This window comes from Eleutherodactylus coqui, chromosome 3 (genome assembly GCF_035609145.1).
Source record: "Eleutherodactylus coqui strain aEleCoq1 chromosome 3, aEleCoq1.hap1, whole genome shotgun sequence".
Taxonomy (NCBI): Eukaryota; Metazoa; Chordata; class Amphibia; order Anura; family Eleutherodactylidae; genus Eleutherodactylus; species Eleutherodactylus coqui.
Genome location: NC_089839.1, coordinates 125,965,000 through 125,980,808, shown reverse-complemented (window position 1 = coordinate 125,980,808; position 15,809 = coordinate 125,965,000). Strand labels below are relative to the sequence as shown.

General features: G+C 42.2%; 1 protein-coding gene across 2 annotated transcripts in view; it reads right to left on the bottom strand.

The window, feature by feature from the left end:
• The window catches only part of SCAF8 (SR-related CTD associated factor 8), a 585,772-nt gene that overhangs the window by 377,510 nt on the left and 192,453 nt on the right, over positions 1-15,809 (bottom strand). Inside the window, exon 22 of one of the 2 annotated variants that reach the window (XM_066596058.1) lies at positions 4,058-4,290. The exons of the other annotated variant lie outside the window; for it this stretch is intronic. The gene's annotated coding sequence lies outside the window, so the exon portion shown is untranslated. Of the gene's footprint in view, positions 1-4,057; positions 4,291-15,809 lie in introns of those variants that run through there. 2 annotated transcript variants of the gene reach the window in all.

Genomic DNA, 15,809 nt, shown 5'->3' with positions numbered 1-15,809 from the left:
CTTCTGTACAGCATTGTGGGCTATCACCCCGCCCCCTTTAAAGAGGGTCGCTACCTAGCCGTGCCAACCCTCTGCAGTGTGTGCCTGCGGTTCCTCCTCATGGCAGACGCACTTATAAATAGACATGAGGGTGGTGTGGCATGAGTGCAGCTGAAGGCTGCGCAGGGACACTTTGGTGTGCGCTGTGGACACTGCGTCGTGGGGGGGAGGGGGGTTGGGCAGCATGTAACCCAGGAGAATTGGCAGCGGAGTGTCATGCAGGCAGTGATTGTGCTTTGTTGGAGGTAGTGTGGTGCTTAGCTAAGGTATGCATTGCTAATGAGGGCTTTTCAGAGGTAAAAGTTGTTGGGAGGGGGGGGGGGGCCCACTCTTGCCGCTATTGTGGCTTATTAGTGGGACCTGGGAACTTGAGATGCAGCCCAACATGTAGCCCCTCGCCTGCCCTATCCGTTGCTGTGTCGTTCCCATCACTTTCTTGAATTGCCCAGATTTTCACAAATGGAAACGTTAGCGAGCATCGGCGATATACAAAAATGCTCGAGTCGCCCATTGACTTCAATGGGGTTCGTTACTCGAAACGAACCCTCGAGCATCGCGAAAATTTCGTCCCGAGTAACGAGCACCCGAGCATTTTGGTGCTCGCTCATCTCTAGTAGTAATCGTACTGACCCATAGAATAAAGTTATCATGTCATTTTTATTGCGGTTTGTGCGCTGTAGAAACAAGATGCACTGAAAGATGGCAGAATGTTGTTTTTTTAAATTTTACTCCACTAAGAATTCTTTTTAAGTTTTTCAGTACATTATACAGTACATTATTAACCCCTTCCCCCCCCCCATTTTTGTTTTTTTCTCCCCCTTAAAAAAAAATTGTAACTCCTTTATTTATCCATCGACGTCGCTGTACGAGGGCTTATTTTATGCGAGACAAGTTGTATTTTTCAATGGTACTATTTAATGTACCATATAATGTACTGAAAAACATTTAAAAATTTTAAGTGGAGTAAAATGAAAAAAAAAATGACATTCCGCCATCTTTCAGTGCGTCTTGTTGCTACGGCGCACAAACTGCAACAAAAATGACATGATAACTTTGTTCTATGGGTCAATTCAATTACTACGATACCAAAGTTGCATAGATTTTGTTTTGCTGTACTACTTTTATTTTTTTTCAGACATTTAATTTTTCACAATTATTTTCTGCCGCCATCAAACGGTTTTATTTTTTCATCAACGTTGTTGTGCGAGATCTCATTATTTTCTCATTATTTGAGAGACGTCCTGTAGTTAATGTTGGTACCATTTTGGAATACATACGACTTTTTGATAGCTTTTTATTACATTTTTTTCTGGGATCCTGAAAAAGTGCATTTTTGGCATTCTTTATTTTTTGGGGGAGGGGGAGGGGGGCGCGACGTTTACCATACGGAGTAAATAATACTTTGATAGATTGGACTTTTATGGATGCAGTGATACCAAATATGTATTTTTGTTTTATGAGTTTGATTTTTTTTTATTATAGATTTGGCAAAAGGTGGGTGATTTAAACTTTTAATCCTTTTTTTTTCACAATTACTAAAACTTTATTGATCTTATTTTTACTTTTTTGTTTAGCCCCCATAGGGGACCACAACATGCGATGCTTTGATCGCTCCTACAGTATGATGTAATGCTATAGCATTACATCATACTGCAATCTGACAGGCACTCTATCAAGCCACCCCACGGGGATGGCTTGATAGACAGTCTGCTAAGACAGCCCTTGGACCCCATCGTTTGGGGGATTTAAATGCTGCTGTCAGAATTGACAGCGGCATTGAAAGGGTTAACAGCCACAATCGGTGTCAGCTGTAATAAATAGCTGGCGCCCATGCAGTATGAAGAGAGGTAGCCCTGCGATCTCCCTTCATACATACCCCGCAAAAAACAAGCCTTCATACAGCTACATCGATGGATAAACAAAGGAGTTACTATTTTTTTAAAAGTGGGGAGGAAAAAACAAAAGTGGAAAAAAGGGCTACATCCTAAAGGTGTTAATGAAAAAAAAATCATGCGTCAGCATAGGAGAGGTTGGTTGGAGAGAAAAGCTCTATTAACTATACAGATTGTATAGCAGACTCAGACTATTTCAGTCTCAAAAAACAATTTATATACTGTTTTAAGGACGACTACTCTTAAAGGGGTTTCCAAGACCCAAAACTAGTTTTTATTCATTTATGCTACATTGAGCAATTTTGTAGTTGATTATAAAAAACATGCACCGTTTTGCCAGTCCTGACTACAGTCACGTGCTCCCACTGTCAAATCCACTGACCTCACGTAAACAATCCCATTAGTCCTTACAGCCTTATCTATGGGTATGTAATCAACAACTACATCAATAGCAGTAGTTTATCCTTGCATTTGGATGACCTTCAGCCTAGATCAGCACATGAACAGTCCATCTGGACGCAGGAACAGCCCAATGCTAGTGAAATAGCGGCTGATGATGTAAATAAACATAGAGCCGCAAACGCTGATAGAATTATGTACGTGACACCAGCACAAGTGCACTAGCTTTGGACAAATGAGGAAGTGACCATAGCCCGGATTGGTGAAACGGTAGATATAATTGTTTGTCAATCATAAAGTAGCTCAATGTAACATCATTAGAGGAATAAAGACTGGACTGGTTTGGGATCTTGATCAACCTCTTTACCTGTATACATATATGACATGTGCTACTACTATTATTATTAGAGGTGTTTATCATTCAGCATTTGACATAATTATGGTATATGGAATTATTGTATGTATGAATGAGCTCATGTCTACCTATGGATATAAGATATGCACGCAGACTGTTCACGTCCAGGTATGCCTCGAAATATCACTGCATCATCATGTTTATTAGTTATAAATCCAGATTAAGGTCTTCCCCCTATTGGTTTCTAAACTATAAGTATCGTCGGAAACTCCGATTCCTTATGTGCAGGATTATTACTAGAGATGAGCGAGCGTACTCGGAAAAGCACTACTCGCTCGAGTAATTTGCTTTATGCGAGTATCGCTGTGCTCGTCCCTGAAGATTCGGGTGCCGCTGCGGCTGACAGGTGAGTCGCAGCGGGGAGCAGGGGAGAGCGGACGGGAGAGAGGGAGGGAAAGATCTCCCCTCCGTTCCTCCCCGCTCTCCCCTGCAGCTCCCCGCTCCGTGCCGGCACCCGAATCTTCAGGGACGAGCACAGCGATACTCGGATAAAGCAAATTACTCGAGCGAGTAGTGCTTTTCCGAGTACGCTCGCTCATCTCTAATTATTACCATGAAAGCAAGGTACAATTATCTGCAGCCGACTACTATACAATCAATATGTTGTGGCACTTAGCATAAGTAGTGTAGACTACAAGTAGATAGATGAATACACATTCATCCTTTTTTTGTTGCAGGAATAGTCGGACTGGGGTGCCAACGAAGCTAGAGTAATTAACTCAAACACACACCCCTCATCCATTGAGGGTTTTGCATACAGTTACGGAGGAAATACCTCATAAATAACCAAACAGCAAGTCTTCAAGACAGAAAAAAGTGAGAGGTGATCAAGGCTCTTGACAGAGTTGAAACCGGTCCTTGTTTTTCTGTGAATATGCACAATTCTTAAACAATAAAGCAGCAAGTTTCTCACACCAGTGCCTCCCCTTCTATGGAACTTTCTTCAAGACAGAATTTATTGAGAATCAATATAGATGACTCTCTACCCCTCCCACCCCCACCTTCCCCCCCCTTTATTGGTTTATGGGTTACTGTTTTTATGTTTATTGACCTCACCATTGTCTTATGATGTGCTCAAAAGACATAATCCTTATAGAATAAATATATTTATGAGAACATTCATGAGCGTTTTAAACTGTGACAGATTGTATCTCTTACGTGTCTCAATCATAAATGTACATTTCTTCCTGTATGTTTAAACAATCTGTATGGATATGCTTCTCAGACTTATATGTTTTATTAAGCATTTCTTAATAAAAAGAAGTTATATTATAAAAAAGAAAGGAATTCTGGGGGGCCATGGTAGAGCTACATAGAAATATCACCTGATCCTCCTTAACAAATTCCAAGCCACTACATTCTCCATACACATCAATAACAGAGTGTCTGTGTTTGCGTGTGGCCGTGTTTCGACATAGAGATTGCAGTTGGTAGAAATTGGTAGACCCCCATTTAGCCAAGATGTGCACAGCTCATGCAGGGGTTGAGGGGGTCACGCTGGCTCAGGGCCTGCCAGAGGATTCACCTGTTCTCCCGTGGGCAAGTCTGAGCAAAAGGAAAATACAAAAATATATACAAGTGAGAATAGTAAGCTTGGAGCAGCAATAAAAAACTATGGAAAATAAAGGTGAGAAAATAGTGCAGCAGAAAGCAGGTCATAACATTTGTTCCTACACTCTAGTCACTTAGAAAAGAAGTTCTAGTTTGAAATGTAGAAAGAGAATAAACAAGTATTCAGTTTCCAAATGACCCAAACTTCTGGTTATGTTGTGCACGTTTTATCTGCAAAGCATTTTTCATGACTCCATACCTACGAGAATGCAATTAAGAAAAAACATAAAAGCATAAAAACATAAAAGTTCTAGATGTGGTTATCTGAGTATTTTGACACAGCCACCAACATCACTGCAGACTGAGACAACCCTGCAGTAGTGCCTGTTCTTCAAACTCCTAACTACTGCTAAGTAAATCTGTACTGAATCAGTAAGTTACAGTAAATTGATTGCATTGCTTAAAACAGAGGAAAATATATTCAAGTGTGTGAACCAGAATGTGAAATCTATCGTGTTTCCCTGGAAATAAGACCCTGTCTTATATTAATTCATGCCCCCAAAAGAGGCGCTAGGTCTTCTTTTCGGGGGATGTCTTATTATACTTACCTAGCAGGCCCGGTCCAGGTCCCTCCTGCTGTTCTCCGGAGCTCCGACGCGATGATCTGCGGCATTAATTGGCCAATTCATAAATCCTGCCCCTACAACGTGATGGCTGTGATTGGTTCTTCGACCGTTGCTCAGCCAATGAATGCAGCGCTCGATGATCCAATCGCAGCCATCTCATTAGTTTATCAAGCGCTGCATTTATTGGTTTTTGAGTGCTGCTCAGCCAATCAAGAGCCATTGCTCCCTGGAGGTGGGATTTATGAATCCTGTAATCAGGAAGTAATCTTCTACAGGCAGCCGAGGACTGCAAGAAGCGGGTCGGAGCTCCGGATATTATTTTCGGGGTGGGGCTTATATTTCAAGCGTCCCCCTGGGGAAAAAAAAATCTGTGTAGGGCTTATTTTCAGGGTAGGTCCTATTTTGGGGAAACGGGGTATGCTAGCTTCTGTTGTCCATCATTGTAAATGTCTTGACCACAGGAGACAATATCGCTTTGCTAGGTCCCATACCGTTTTTACTAAAATGGCAAGCGTGGCATAAGATGAAAAAAGAAAAAAAAAAAATCACATATATTATCGCACATCCAGCAAATGCCAAAATTTGTGACTTTTTTCCAGGCAGAAAACATGTAAGTTACAAAATATATGTTCCCTATAGTTTATCTTGACATCTCCAATCGCACTCTGTACATAATGATTCTACTGTAAAGGACTATCTGTTTCACATCTACCATGGAGAGTGTCCACCTTATAGACTAGATGCTACAAGGATTCTTGCTCTTCGGTTGATCCCATTTCACTTCTATCTCCTCCTTAATAAATAGTAGAACTGAATCAGAAACTGGATTATAATATGAATAGAATGATCCTGTTGAATTGGAAACTGTTACTCTAGGCGGGCCCCAAGCTATAGCTTTGTGTCTTCTAACTATAAAGAACAATGTCCTTGCTTACACTGAAATTTACCAACATGTATTTTGGTGTGGAATTCAAAATGAGAAAAAAAACCCTCAGTGTGATTAAAGGGGTTGTCTCGCGAAATCAAGTGGGGTTATACACTTCTGTAGGGCCATATTAATGCACTTTGTAATATACATCGTGCATTAAATATGAGCCATACAGAAGTTATTCACTTACCTGCTCCGTTGCTAGCGTCCTCGTCTCCATGGTTCCGTCTAATTTCGCTGGCGGCTTGCTTTTTTAGACGCGCTTGCGCAGTCTGGTCTTCTGCTCTGAGCACGAGCCGCTTCAGTGTGCTCGCCGCTACAGCTCTTCTGCGCATGCGCAGACGAGCTGTAGCTTCTCGGGTGCGCGCTGGAGCGGCCATTCTGCTACCATCCTCTCTTAGAGGAAGGTGCAGAAACTTGAGCCGCCCAGCCGTGCCGCCCAGCCCAGCCGTGCCGTGCCGCCCAGGTAAGTGATGGGTGACGGACTGACGGGGGTGACGAGTGACGGACTGCTGCTGTGGCCCCGGAGCCTAGCGCTGGGGCCCCGGGGCCTACCGCTGGGGGAGCCGGGGCCTAGAGCGGGGGAGCCGGGGCCTAGCGCTGGTTACCTGCTGCCTGGCGGTGGGTGACTGTGGCCCAAGAGCGTGTGCCGTGGTCGGCGGCCGCGGTGGGTCCGGTCGGCGCCTGCGGGGCGTCTGGTTGTCAGGGAGACACAGCTGGTAGCGTCTCGGGAGCGCGCACGTCGGGCTACAGCAAGCGACGGGAAAAGAGCCGGCAGCCATCTTGGGGAAACTTTTTATAAGTTGCTGAAACGCTGGAACTGTAAGTAGAAACCGGCTAGAAAAGTCATTTACACGGGTGCTTAGTAATGTATGCTTAATAAGGGGGACTGGGCAAAAAAAAAAATTCACTGCTTCCTCGAGACAACCCCTTTAAGTTCTTATAAGAAGCACTTTGTGTGTACACATCCCTGGGCACTTATTCCCCAATTAGTATGTATTCTTGCCGATATCATTCTGTAAACTGAAGATGCAGCAGAAATGAAATGCTCCTAGATTGTCATCTTGATAGATTTTAGAACTCTTTGCTCTGAGTCGTTCAGGAACAGACAGTCCTTTATGTGGTTACAGTCAAAAAATCATTAGGCAATGTCTTGAAAACACCAACATAACTAAAGAAATGAAAATATCTGTTTAAACTTGACCAATCGGCATTACGCTATGTAAATAGGACGTTCAACTTGATTATCAGCCTTTCTATCAACAGAATGTGAAAGTTGCAAAATAGTAAACTTGTGACCATAACAGCGCCCTCATTGGAGATCATGAGCAGAGAAGAGCAGTCATATTGCTGCTTCTCTTTCTTCTGGCCTTGATTTAAAGATCCATACAATTTGTGATAGACTAGTTGATAAACTATCTGACAACCCCTTAGAGACAGACCCTTGTAGGTAGGAGCTACGAGATACTCTACAAGAGCCAGCAAGTGCTATTACATCCAGCGTACCATCCCTCGAACATCGGGGTCCTAGGAGCCCATATAACATGTGATCTTAGCAAATTATGGTGCTGTATCACATGAGCAGATCCAAATTCTGAGTGCAGTCACATGGTGTTTCTTGTCCAATTAGGTCAGAGGCACTGCAATTTGCATAAACTGAGCTTTTAAACAGTTGCATGGAATGGGCCTTCATTTTGCTGGTTTTTACAGAGCATGTAATAAATGCCCTACCAGAAAGGGATCAGTCCTCCTGATAATTGCTATTCAATATCTTTAAAATATTGCATATTAGGACAAATTTCAGGTGAACATATGACAATTTGTAAACAGGCCAGATCCAGCAAAACAAGAGCGTCACATTGTGAGAGACTGATTAACAGAGGGGGCCAGGGTAGGTGACTATGACATCCATATACCCTACTAGGACATATGGAAACAATCCGAGACAAAACCTTTAAAAAGTATTTTCCAGTTTTATGTAAGGAAAGCTTCATGATTGTATAGTGAACAATTACGTAATACTCTTTGGTCCCCAATTATTAAAGGGGTTGTCCCGCAAAATAAAGTAAAGTTAAACACTTCTGTATGGCCATATGCATGCACTTTGTAATATACATCGTGCATTAAATATTGGCCATACAGAAGTTATTTACTTACCTACACCAAATCCTTCTCCTTGCTCGATTAGACGCGCTTGCGCAGTCTGCCTCTTCTGTCCCGTTGAAGGGGCCGCTCCAGCGTGCACAGGTCAACGGGACAGAAGAGGCAGACTGCGCAAGCGCGTCTAATCCAGCAGGGAGAAGGATTCGGTCGGCGCCAGGGAGACGGGGACGCCAGCACAGGAAGGGGGGGGGGGGGGGGACCCCCTGTAGGTAGGTAAATAACATCTGTACGGCCAATATTTAATGCACGATGTATATTACAAAGTGCATGTATATGGCCATACAGAAGTGTTTAACTTTACTTTATTTTGCGGGACAACCCCTTTAAGGCTGTCATTACACATGGAAGTCTAAGAAACATTTATTGGAATGGTCTCTCAAGTCTAGATTTGCACCAAAGAATGCAACATTTTCTATATTTCAGCGCAACAGGCACCCGCGTTATTTTCAACCTTGTGTGTACGTGGCATAAAAAGTCTCATTTATGTCAAAAACTGCTAAGACACTACTTAATAAATCTGTGTCTAAAATTGGCAACATGCAACCTCACGATTTGCATTAGTTGGACACAATCCTCATGAGAAAGTGGTAGAACTTTTCACTGTTCAGTGATGAGGCTTCACCAATATAATTAATGGAAACCCCTTTTACTAAGGCTTACATGTACATCTAGTGCCTAATGTCACAGTGGATAGAGCTTATTATAAATGTCACTTGCAGGGGTGTTACTGCAGTGGTAGTGCTGCTCTGGCAACATTATTGGCTTGCACAATTTTTGATAGCCATTCAATGGTGATGGCTGCGATAGGTTCATCGAGCGCTGCATTGATTGGCTGAGCCATATCGCTCGAGAACGAATCAGAGCCAGTGTTTACTGGAGGCGGGATTTATGAACCCCCCTGACCAGGAAGCAGTGACTGAAGACTGCAGACAAGTGTGCTGCAGCTTCGGGAGGAGAAGTGTGGTGGAGCGGACAGACACTGTTCGGTAAAGTATTGTTTTTTCTTTTTTCTTTTAAATGTAGCTAGGGCTTATTTTAGGGACAATCAGTAGGACTTCCTACTGTAAAAGTTGAATCGTACCGCACCAAAACAGTGATTCCGTATGATGCAACACAAAGGAAGGCTTAATAGGGAAACGTGGGCTGAAAACCATTGCAAATCGTGGCAATATTCAGCATACCGCAATTTTTTTTCTATCGCAATGTAGCAGCCTACAAAACATCGCTAATGTGAAGGAACCATTGGAAAGCATTGGCTTCACATACGATTTGTAGCACGCACTGTCGCATCACGAGAAAATTGCAAGATTTTGTCGCTCGAGTGAAAGCAGCCTAAAGATGAGGGAACGGGGAGCTGTGATTTATACTCGCAGAGGGCCGTTTTACGTTGCGTCCCTGTGATGCTGGTGCAAGTATACAGCGCAACTCTTGACACGGCTCTGTGAGGGTTCTCCTCCATTCATCTCTATGGACAAGCATATGCAGAGAGCAGTCCGAAAAGAGCCAAGCCACGTGTGTATGCTAACTTCACCCAGGAATAGAGCATCAGGTGAAAATGAAACACAGCTCCCTGGGCTCTCCGTTCCCTCACCTTTGAGCCCCATAACATAGTTTATGCGGTTCAAAGTTGATGGCAGGATTCCTTAATGGTCGATGATAGACAACTATATGATGCTTATAGCTATTCCTGTCTAGACTGAATGGTACAATAGAACTTTCACACTCTACCTACAGGCAATAATGAGGTCACACTGGCAATTACAATGCTCTCCTTACAGCAGCTGTAAAATAAACTCCTAATTTCAAAGTCTTTCTTGAAAATGGCCAATGTTATTAATGTAAACAAGATACGATATCCAGACACTTTTCAACAGTTTTATGCATGTAGTGCTTTTATGGCCCTATTGTCTTTCCTTAAGCTACCAAAATTATTTTCGCTGTGCTTTTTTTCCAGGACAAATAGGGCTATTTATTACTATCTTAATTCATTGCCATTTTTGTTTTAATGTATACAAAAAGTTTAAAGTTTTTTTCCCCTATTTATTTTATTTTTTTTTAAATTAGTACATTAACACTAAAATATAGTATAGCATAGTCTCAGATTACAAGGCGGTCGTGGCAATGGTTTAGAAAATAAGTGGGCTTTTATTTTCTCATTTTTTTCTATATAGTTGTATTCTATAATTCTTTACATATTTTTGTACATATGTTTTAACCTATACATCATATAAGACCTCTTGTAGAGCACACTTTTTAGAGGAAATGGCATCCAGCGCTATGTAGGCTGCAAAAGACAAGGTAGACGCGGTTATGAACGGCTTATGTCTTCTCCTTCAGGTCCTTGGCTGTCTCTAATCTGCTCTTGACTGTAGGACCAGGAGCTTTACACCTGCACTGTATATATTTACAATAGTGCAGGTTTAACCCCTTATGGACAGGGTATTTTTTCCCCCCCATTTTCGGTTCTATCTCCCCCCTTTTAAAAAATCATAACTGTTTTATTTATCCAAGGACGTCGCGGTCTGCGGGCTTGTTTTTTGTGGGGCAAATTGTATTTTTCAATGGTACTATTTAAAGGGGTTGTCCCGTGATAGCAAGTGGTGTTAAGCACTTCTGTATGGCCATATTAATGCCATATAATTATCTTCTAAAGACCGCTGCAACGCGAGCACGCCGGAGCCGGACAGAAGAGGGGTGAGAGCGCAAGCGCTTCTAATCCAGGGAGAAGGCAGCTTTAGTCGGCGCCATGGAGACGGGGACGCCAGCACCGGAGGGGTAAGTGTATAACTTCTGTATGGCCAATATTTAATGCACGATGCATATTACAAAGTGCATTAATATGGCCATACAGAAGTGCTTAACACCACTTGCTATCACGGGACAACTCCTTTAATGTACCTAATAAGTGGTACTATTTAATGTATTCTAAGTGGAGTGAAATGAAAAGAAAAAAACTAATTTCCGCCATCTTTGGTTGCGTCTTGTTTCTATGGCGAACACACTGCAACAAAAATTACCTGATCACTTTATTTTATGGGTCAGTACGATTACTACTATACCAAATTTTTATAGTCATTGAAATTAATGAGAGCATTGTACCACAGCACTTAGAACACTGCACTAACCGCGATAAAAAGTGGCAAGTGTGAGTGTGACCTTAACCCTTTCCAATCCATTGTCTGACGTCTAAAGACATTCTGATTGAGGGCTGTACAGCTCCGATATTGGAAGACGTTCGGCAGGGTATTCCTACTGTATATTACTAGAAGCTCTGTTGTCCGGGGCCTCTCCAGCATATCACATACCACAGTACTGGCTCTAGCCAGCAGATGGCGTCATTGTATAATGGCAGAAAGAGAAAGCCCCCTAGGAAACCCTGAATCCAAAATTGGATTGCAAAGGGTTAATCTACTTTTCCTTCCCTGCCCGATCCAGTTAAGGTTTTATTCGAAACGGCAATATTTGTAAAAAAAAAATGCTGCGTGTGAAACTCCTCTAATAAGTAGTACTATTTTTACTTATAATGTGCCAACATATTCTCACACAGGCGTTTGTAGAAACGCAGCGTTTTTTAATGCTGCGTTTACTGCAGATTCAGCCCAGTTTCAGCAGCGCTGAAAACGCTGAGAAGGATGCTGAAGAAAAAAAAAAAATCAATACTCACCTGGAAGGTGTCATCTGGGTTCCCGCCTTTCTCAAGCTGGCAGGTGATCTTTTGCTAATAACGGCGATTAGAAATCCCCGCTCTAGCAAGAGATTGCTCTGATTGGCTGACTCGGCTGATTGACAACCCACATAAGCCAATCACAGCCAGCTCTGAATGAATGGCTGTGATTGGTGCATTCAGCGCTGGCTGTGATTGGCTGACAGGGCTGTCACTCACACCTGAGCAATCTCTAGCCGGAGGGCAGGGAACTCAATCTCCATCTCTAGCAGAAGATGCTCTGTCGGCGTGAGAAGTGGACAGGAGCCTGCACCACGGCGCCGGGGGACCCCGATGACACCTGCCAGGTGAGAATCACCTTTTTTTTAGGTTATGCAGCTAGAGCTTTAGAGCTGCCCAAAACGCGGCACCAAGTTGTGCCATGTTTTCAGCAGCGCTAAAACAGCTGCCTATTCATTTCAATGGGCAACACAGGGCTGAAAACGCCCAAAGATAAAACATGCATCGCTGTCAAAGCGCAGTGTTGGAAACGCTGCGTTTTGGCACTCGTGTGAGCAGCCCCATTGAAATGAATGAAAGTGTTGTACTGCCTTTAGTGCAGCGCTAAACGCTGTACAAAACCGCCTGTGTGAGGGAGGCCCAAGTTGTCAAATGTTTAAGCAGATCCTCACGAGAGGTGCTGTCTTCCAAGTGCACAAATCAAAGGTGTGTCTGTTTGGCTGCCAAGACTCTTCAGTCCTACAGAACACCACCCATTCCTACTAATACCTGTAGGGACAAATGACGCTACAAAAAAGGACCTTGTAACTATCTGCAGAGACTTTGAAGACCTTGGAAAGAAGGTGAAGGAAGTAGGAGCACAGGTAGTTTTCTCATCCATCCTCCCAGTGGAGGGCCATGGAATAAGAAGATGGAACAGGATTCTAGAGGTGAACAACTGGCTACGTCAATGGTGCAAAGATTTGGATTTCTAGACCATGGTGTGAATTAACGTGTTGAATCTTACAAAGACAGAAAAGCATATATTTGTCAGGTGCCTTTTTACACTTGCCAGGAGAGCTTTAATCCCTAATGACATGGCCCTTTTTTTCCATTTTCGCTTTTTCCTCCCCCTTTTAGAAAAATTGCATCGACGTAGCTGTATGAGGGCTTGTTTTTTGCAGGACGAGTTGCATTTTTCAATAGTACTATTTAATGTACCATATAATGTACTGAAGAACTTTTTAAAAATTCTAAGTGAAGTAAAAAAATAAAAATAAAACACAAACTTCTGCCATCTTTCGGTGCGTCTTGTTTCTACGGCGCACAAACTGCATTTTGTGCAGATGACATAACTATTCTACGGGTCAGTACAATTACTACGATACCAAGTTTATAGTTTTTTTTGCTGTACTTTTTGTTTTTTAAAGATACTTAATTTTTTAAAAATGACACTGTGCAACAGAATTTTTGTAACAGATAAGCAGATAGGTGGCTAATAGTAACTTTAGTGCGCTGAATTCAAATATGATATCTGTTTTTTTCTGCCACGAAAGGTTTTTGAATTATGGGAAAAATGTAATCCAATTGCCGTTGTACTTTATTTTTTGAAATATGCCTATATAATTAATCCAGTAAAGAGTAGAGGGGGGATAATTACCTCACGTGATCTAGACTTTATGCTTCTCATAATACATCCCAGAATTGTGCTTGCCTTTTTGGCTGCTGCATGTCATTGTTGACTCATGTTCAGTCTATGATCTATTAGTATACCCAAGTCTTTTTCACATGTGCTGCTGCTTAGCCCAATTCCTCCCATTCTGTATGTGCGTTTTTAATTTTTCTTGCCCAGATGTAGGACTTTGCATTTCTCCTTGTTAAATACCATTCTGTTAGTTGCCACCCACTGATCAAGCTTTTCTAGATCTTTTTGATTACACTCTCTCTCTCTTCCCTAGTGTTAGCTATCCCTCCTAGCTTTGTGTCGTCGACAAATTTGATCAATTTCCCATCAATTCCCTCCTCCATATCATTCATAAAAATTTTGAACACTGGGCCTAAGATCCCATATTTGGTCATTTTCTCAATACGTATGGTATGAGATACTTTGTCAAATGCTTTACTGACGTCAAGATATACTATATCCACCGCATTTTCCTGATCAACCCAGTCGGTGATTCTCTCAAAAGGAAATTAGATGAGTCTGACATGATTTATTTGTTACAAACCCATGCTAGCTCTGGTTAATTACTCCATTTTTATCGAAGTACTTGCATACATGCTTTTTAACAATTTGTTCAAAGATCTTTCCCAGGATAGAAGTCAAGCTCACAGGCCTGTAGTTTCCTAGATCCACCTTCATTCAAAGATTATGGCGAGTGGTTCAGCAATTACCTCCGTTGCATCCTTTAGTATCCTAGGATGTGTCATATGGACCTTGATACTTGAATTCATTTAAGTTAGCTAAGTGTTCGTTCACCATCTCTCTGCTTATAGACATCCTGCATTCTTTTATTTTGCCAATGCACAGGGAAGATCAGTTGATGTTCCATCTACTTTCTGAGAGAAAACGGATACAAAATAAGAACTTCAAGGTTCAGCCTTCTCAACATCATTCTTAACCAATTCACCATTTTCATCTTGTAAGCATCCAGTAGCATCTTTGACTTTTCTTTTGATTTTGACATCCCCCCCAAATCCTTTTTTATTGCTTTTGGCCTCTGTTGCAAGTCTCAATTCATTATTAGCTTTTCTGACACTTGCCCTACAGTTTCTGCAGACCGCATTATATTCTTCTTTTGATATTCCCTCCTCTTTCCTTTTTGTTAAACATATTTTTCTTCCTTTTAACATGTGTCTAAGTTCTGTGTTCATCTATCCTGGTCTCTTTAAATGCCTTGCATTCTTCTTTCTTTTAGGGATTCTTAACGAGTGTGCCTTGAGAATCTCATTTCGCAATATTTGTCAACCTTCTCGGACATTTCTGCCCTTAAGAACATCCCGCCATTGAATTCTACCTACCCTCTTTCTGAGTTCATTAAAATCTGCCTTTCTGAAATCCAACCTTGAGGTCTTAGTTTTCTCAGATCTGCCTCCCCTTTTTATCCAAAATTCAAGGATAGCATGATCACTAGCTCCTAAGGTCGCAGTCACCCTTACTTCCTCAACAATTTCCTCCCTGTTGGTAAGAATTGGGTCCAAGAGAGCAGATCCCCTTGTTTTCTCTTCTACCTTTTGGAAGATAAAGATTTCAGCAAGAGCGGATAAGAATTTGTTGGATCCATTACCTGAGAGAGATTCCCAACAAATGTCTGGATAGTTTACGGCACGTCCAAACTGTTATCTTAAATAAAGGAAATGATTAATAATTTGAAAAGGAGACGTGCTAGCTATTATTCAAGTTTACCAGTGCAATCAGCAGTTTTTAATTTTACAGAAACATATTACTTTTAGGGATGAGCGAACGTGTCCGTTACGGACACATCCGCACCCGGACACCGGCTTTGGCGAACACTGCAGTGTTCGCGCGTAAGTGTCCGGGTGCCGCCGGGGGGCGGGGAGATGCGCGGCGGCGCGGGCGGCAGTAGCGGGGAACAGGGGGGAGCCCTCTCTCTCTCCCTCTCCCCCCCGCTCCCCGCCGCACCCCCCCGCGCTGCCACGGCGGCCCCCGAACTTTTTCGCCCGAACACTGAAGTGTTCGCAAAGTTCGGTGTTCGGGCGAAAAAGGGGCGGAGCCGAACGTGTTCGCTCATCTCTAATTACTTTCTGTTATGAAAATTTTTAAAAGATTTGTTGCATAGCGTTATTTTCTGGCGCCATCTTCTGAGCGCAATAACTTTTAAAATTTTTTTTCTGTCGACATAGTTGTGCAAGGGTTCATTTTTTGCAGGACGTTCTGTAGTTTACGTTGGTACCATTTTGGAATACATAAGACCTTTTGATCGCTTTTTATTGAATTTTTTATTGGAAAAAGAGTGACCAAAAAAGTGCATTTCTGGCATTCTTCTTTGTTTTTTCCGGACGATATTCATCATGCGGGTGAAATAATGCGTTAATTTGATAGATCAGACTTTTATGGATGCAGCAAAATCAACTATGTATTTTGGTTTTATGATTTAGATTATTTTATTATAAATAAGGCAAAAGTTTTTTT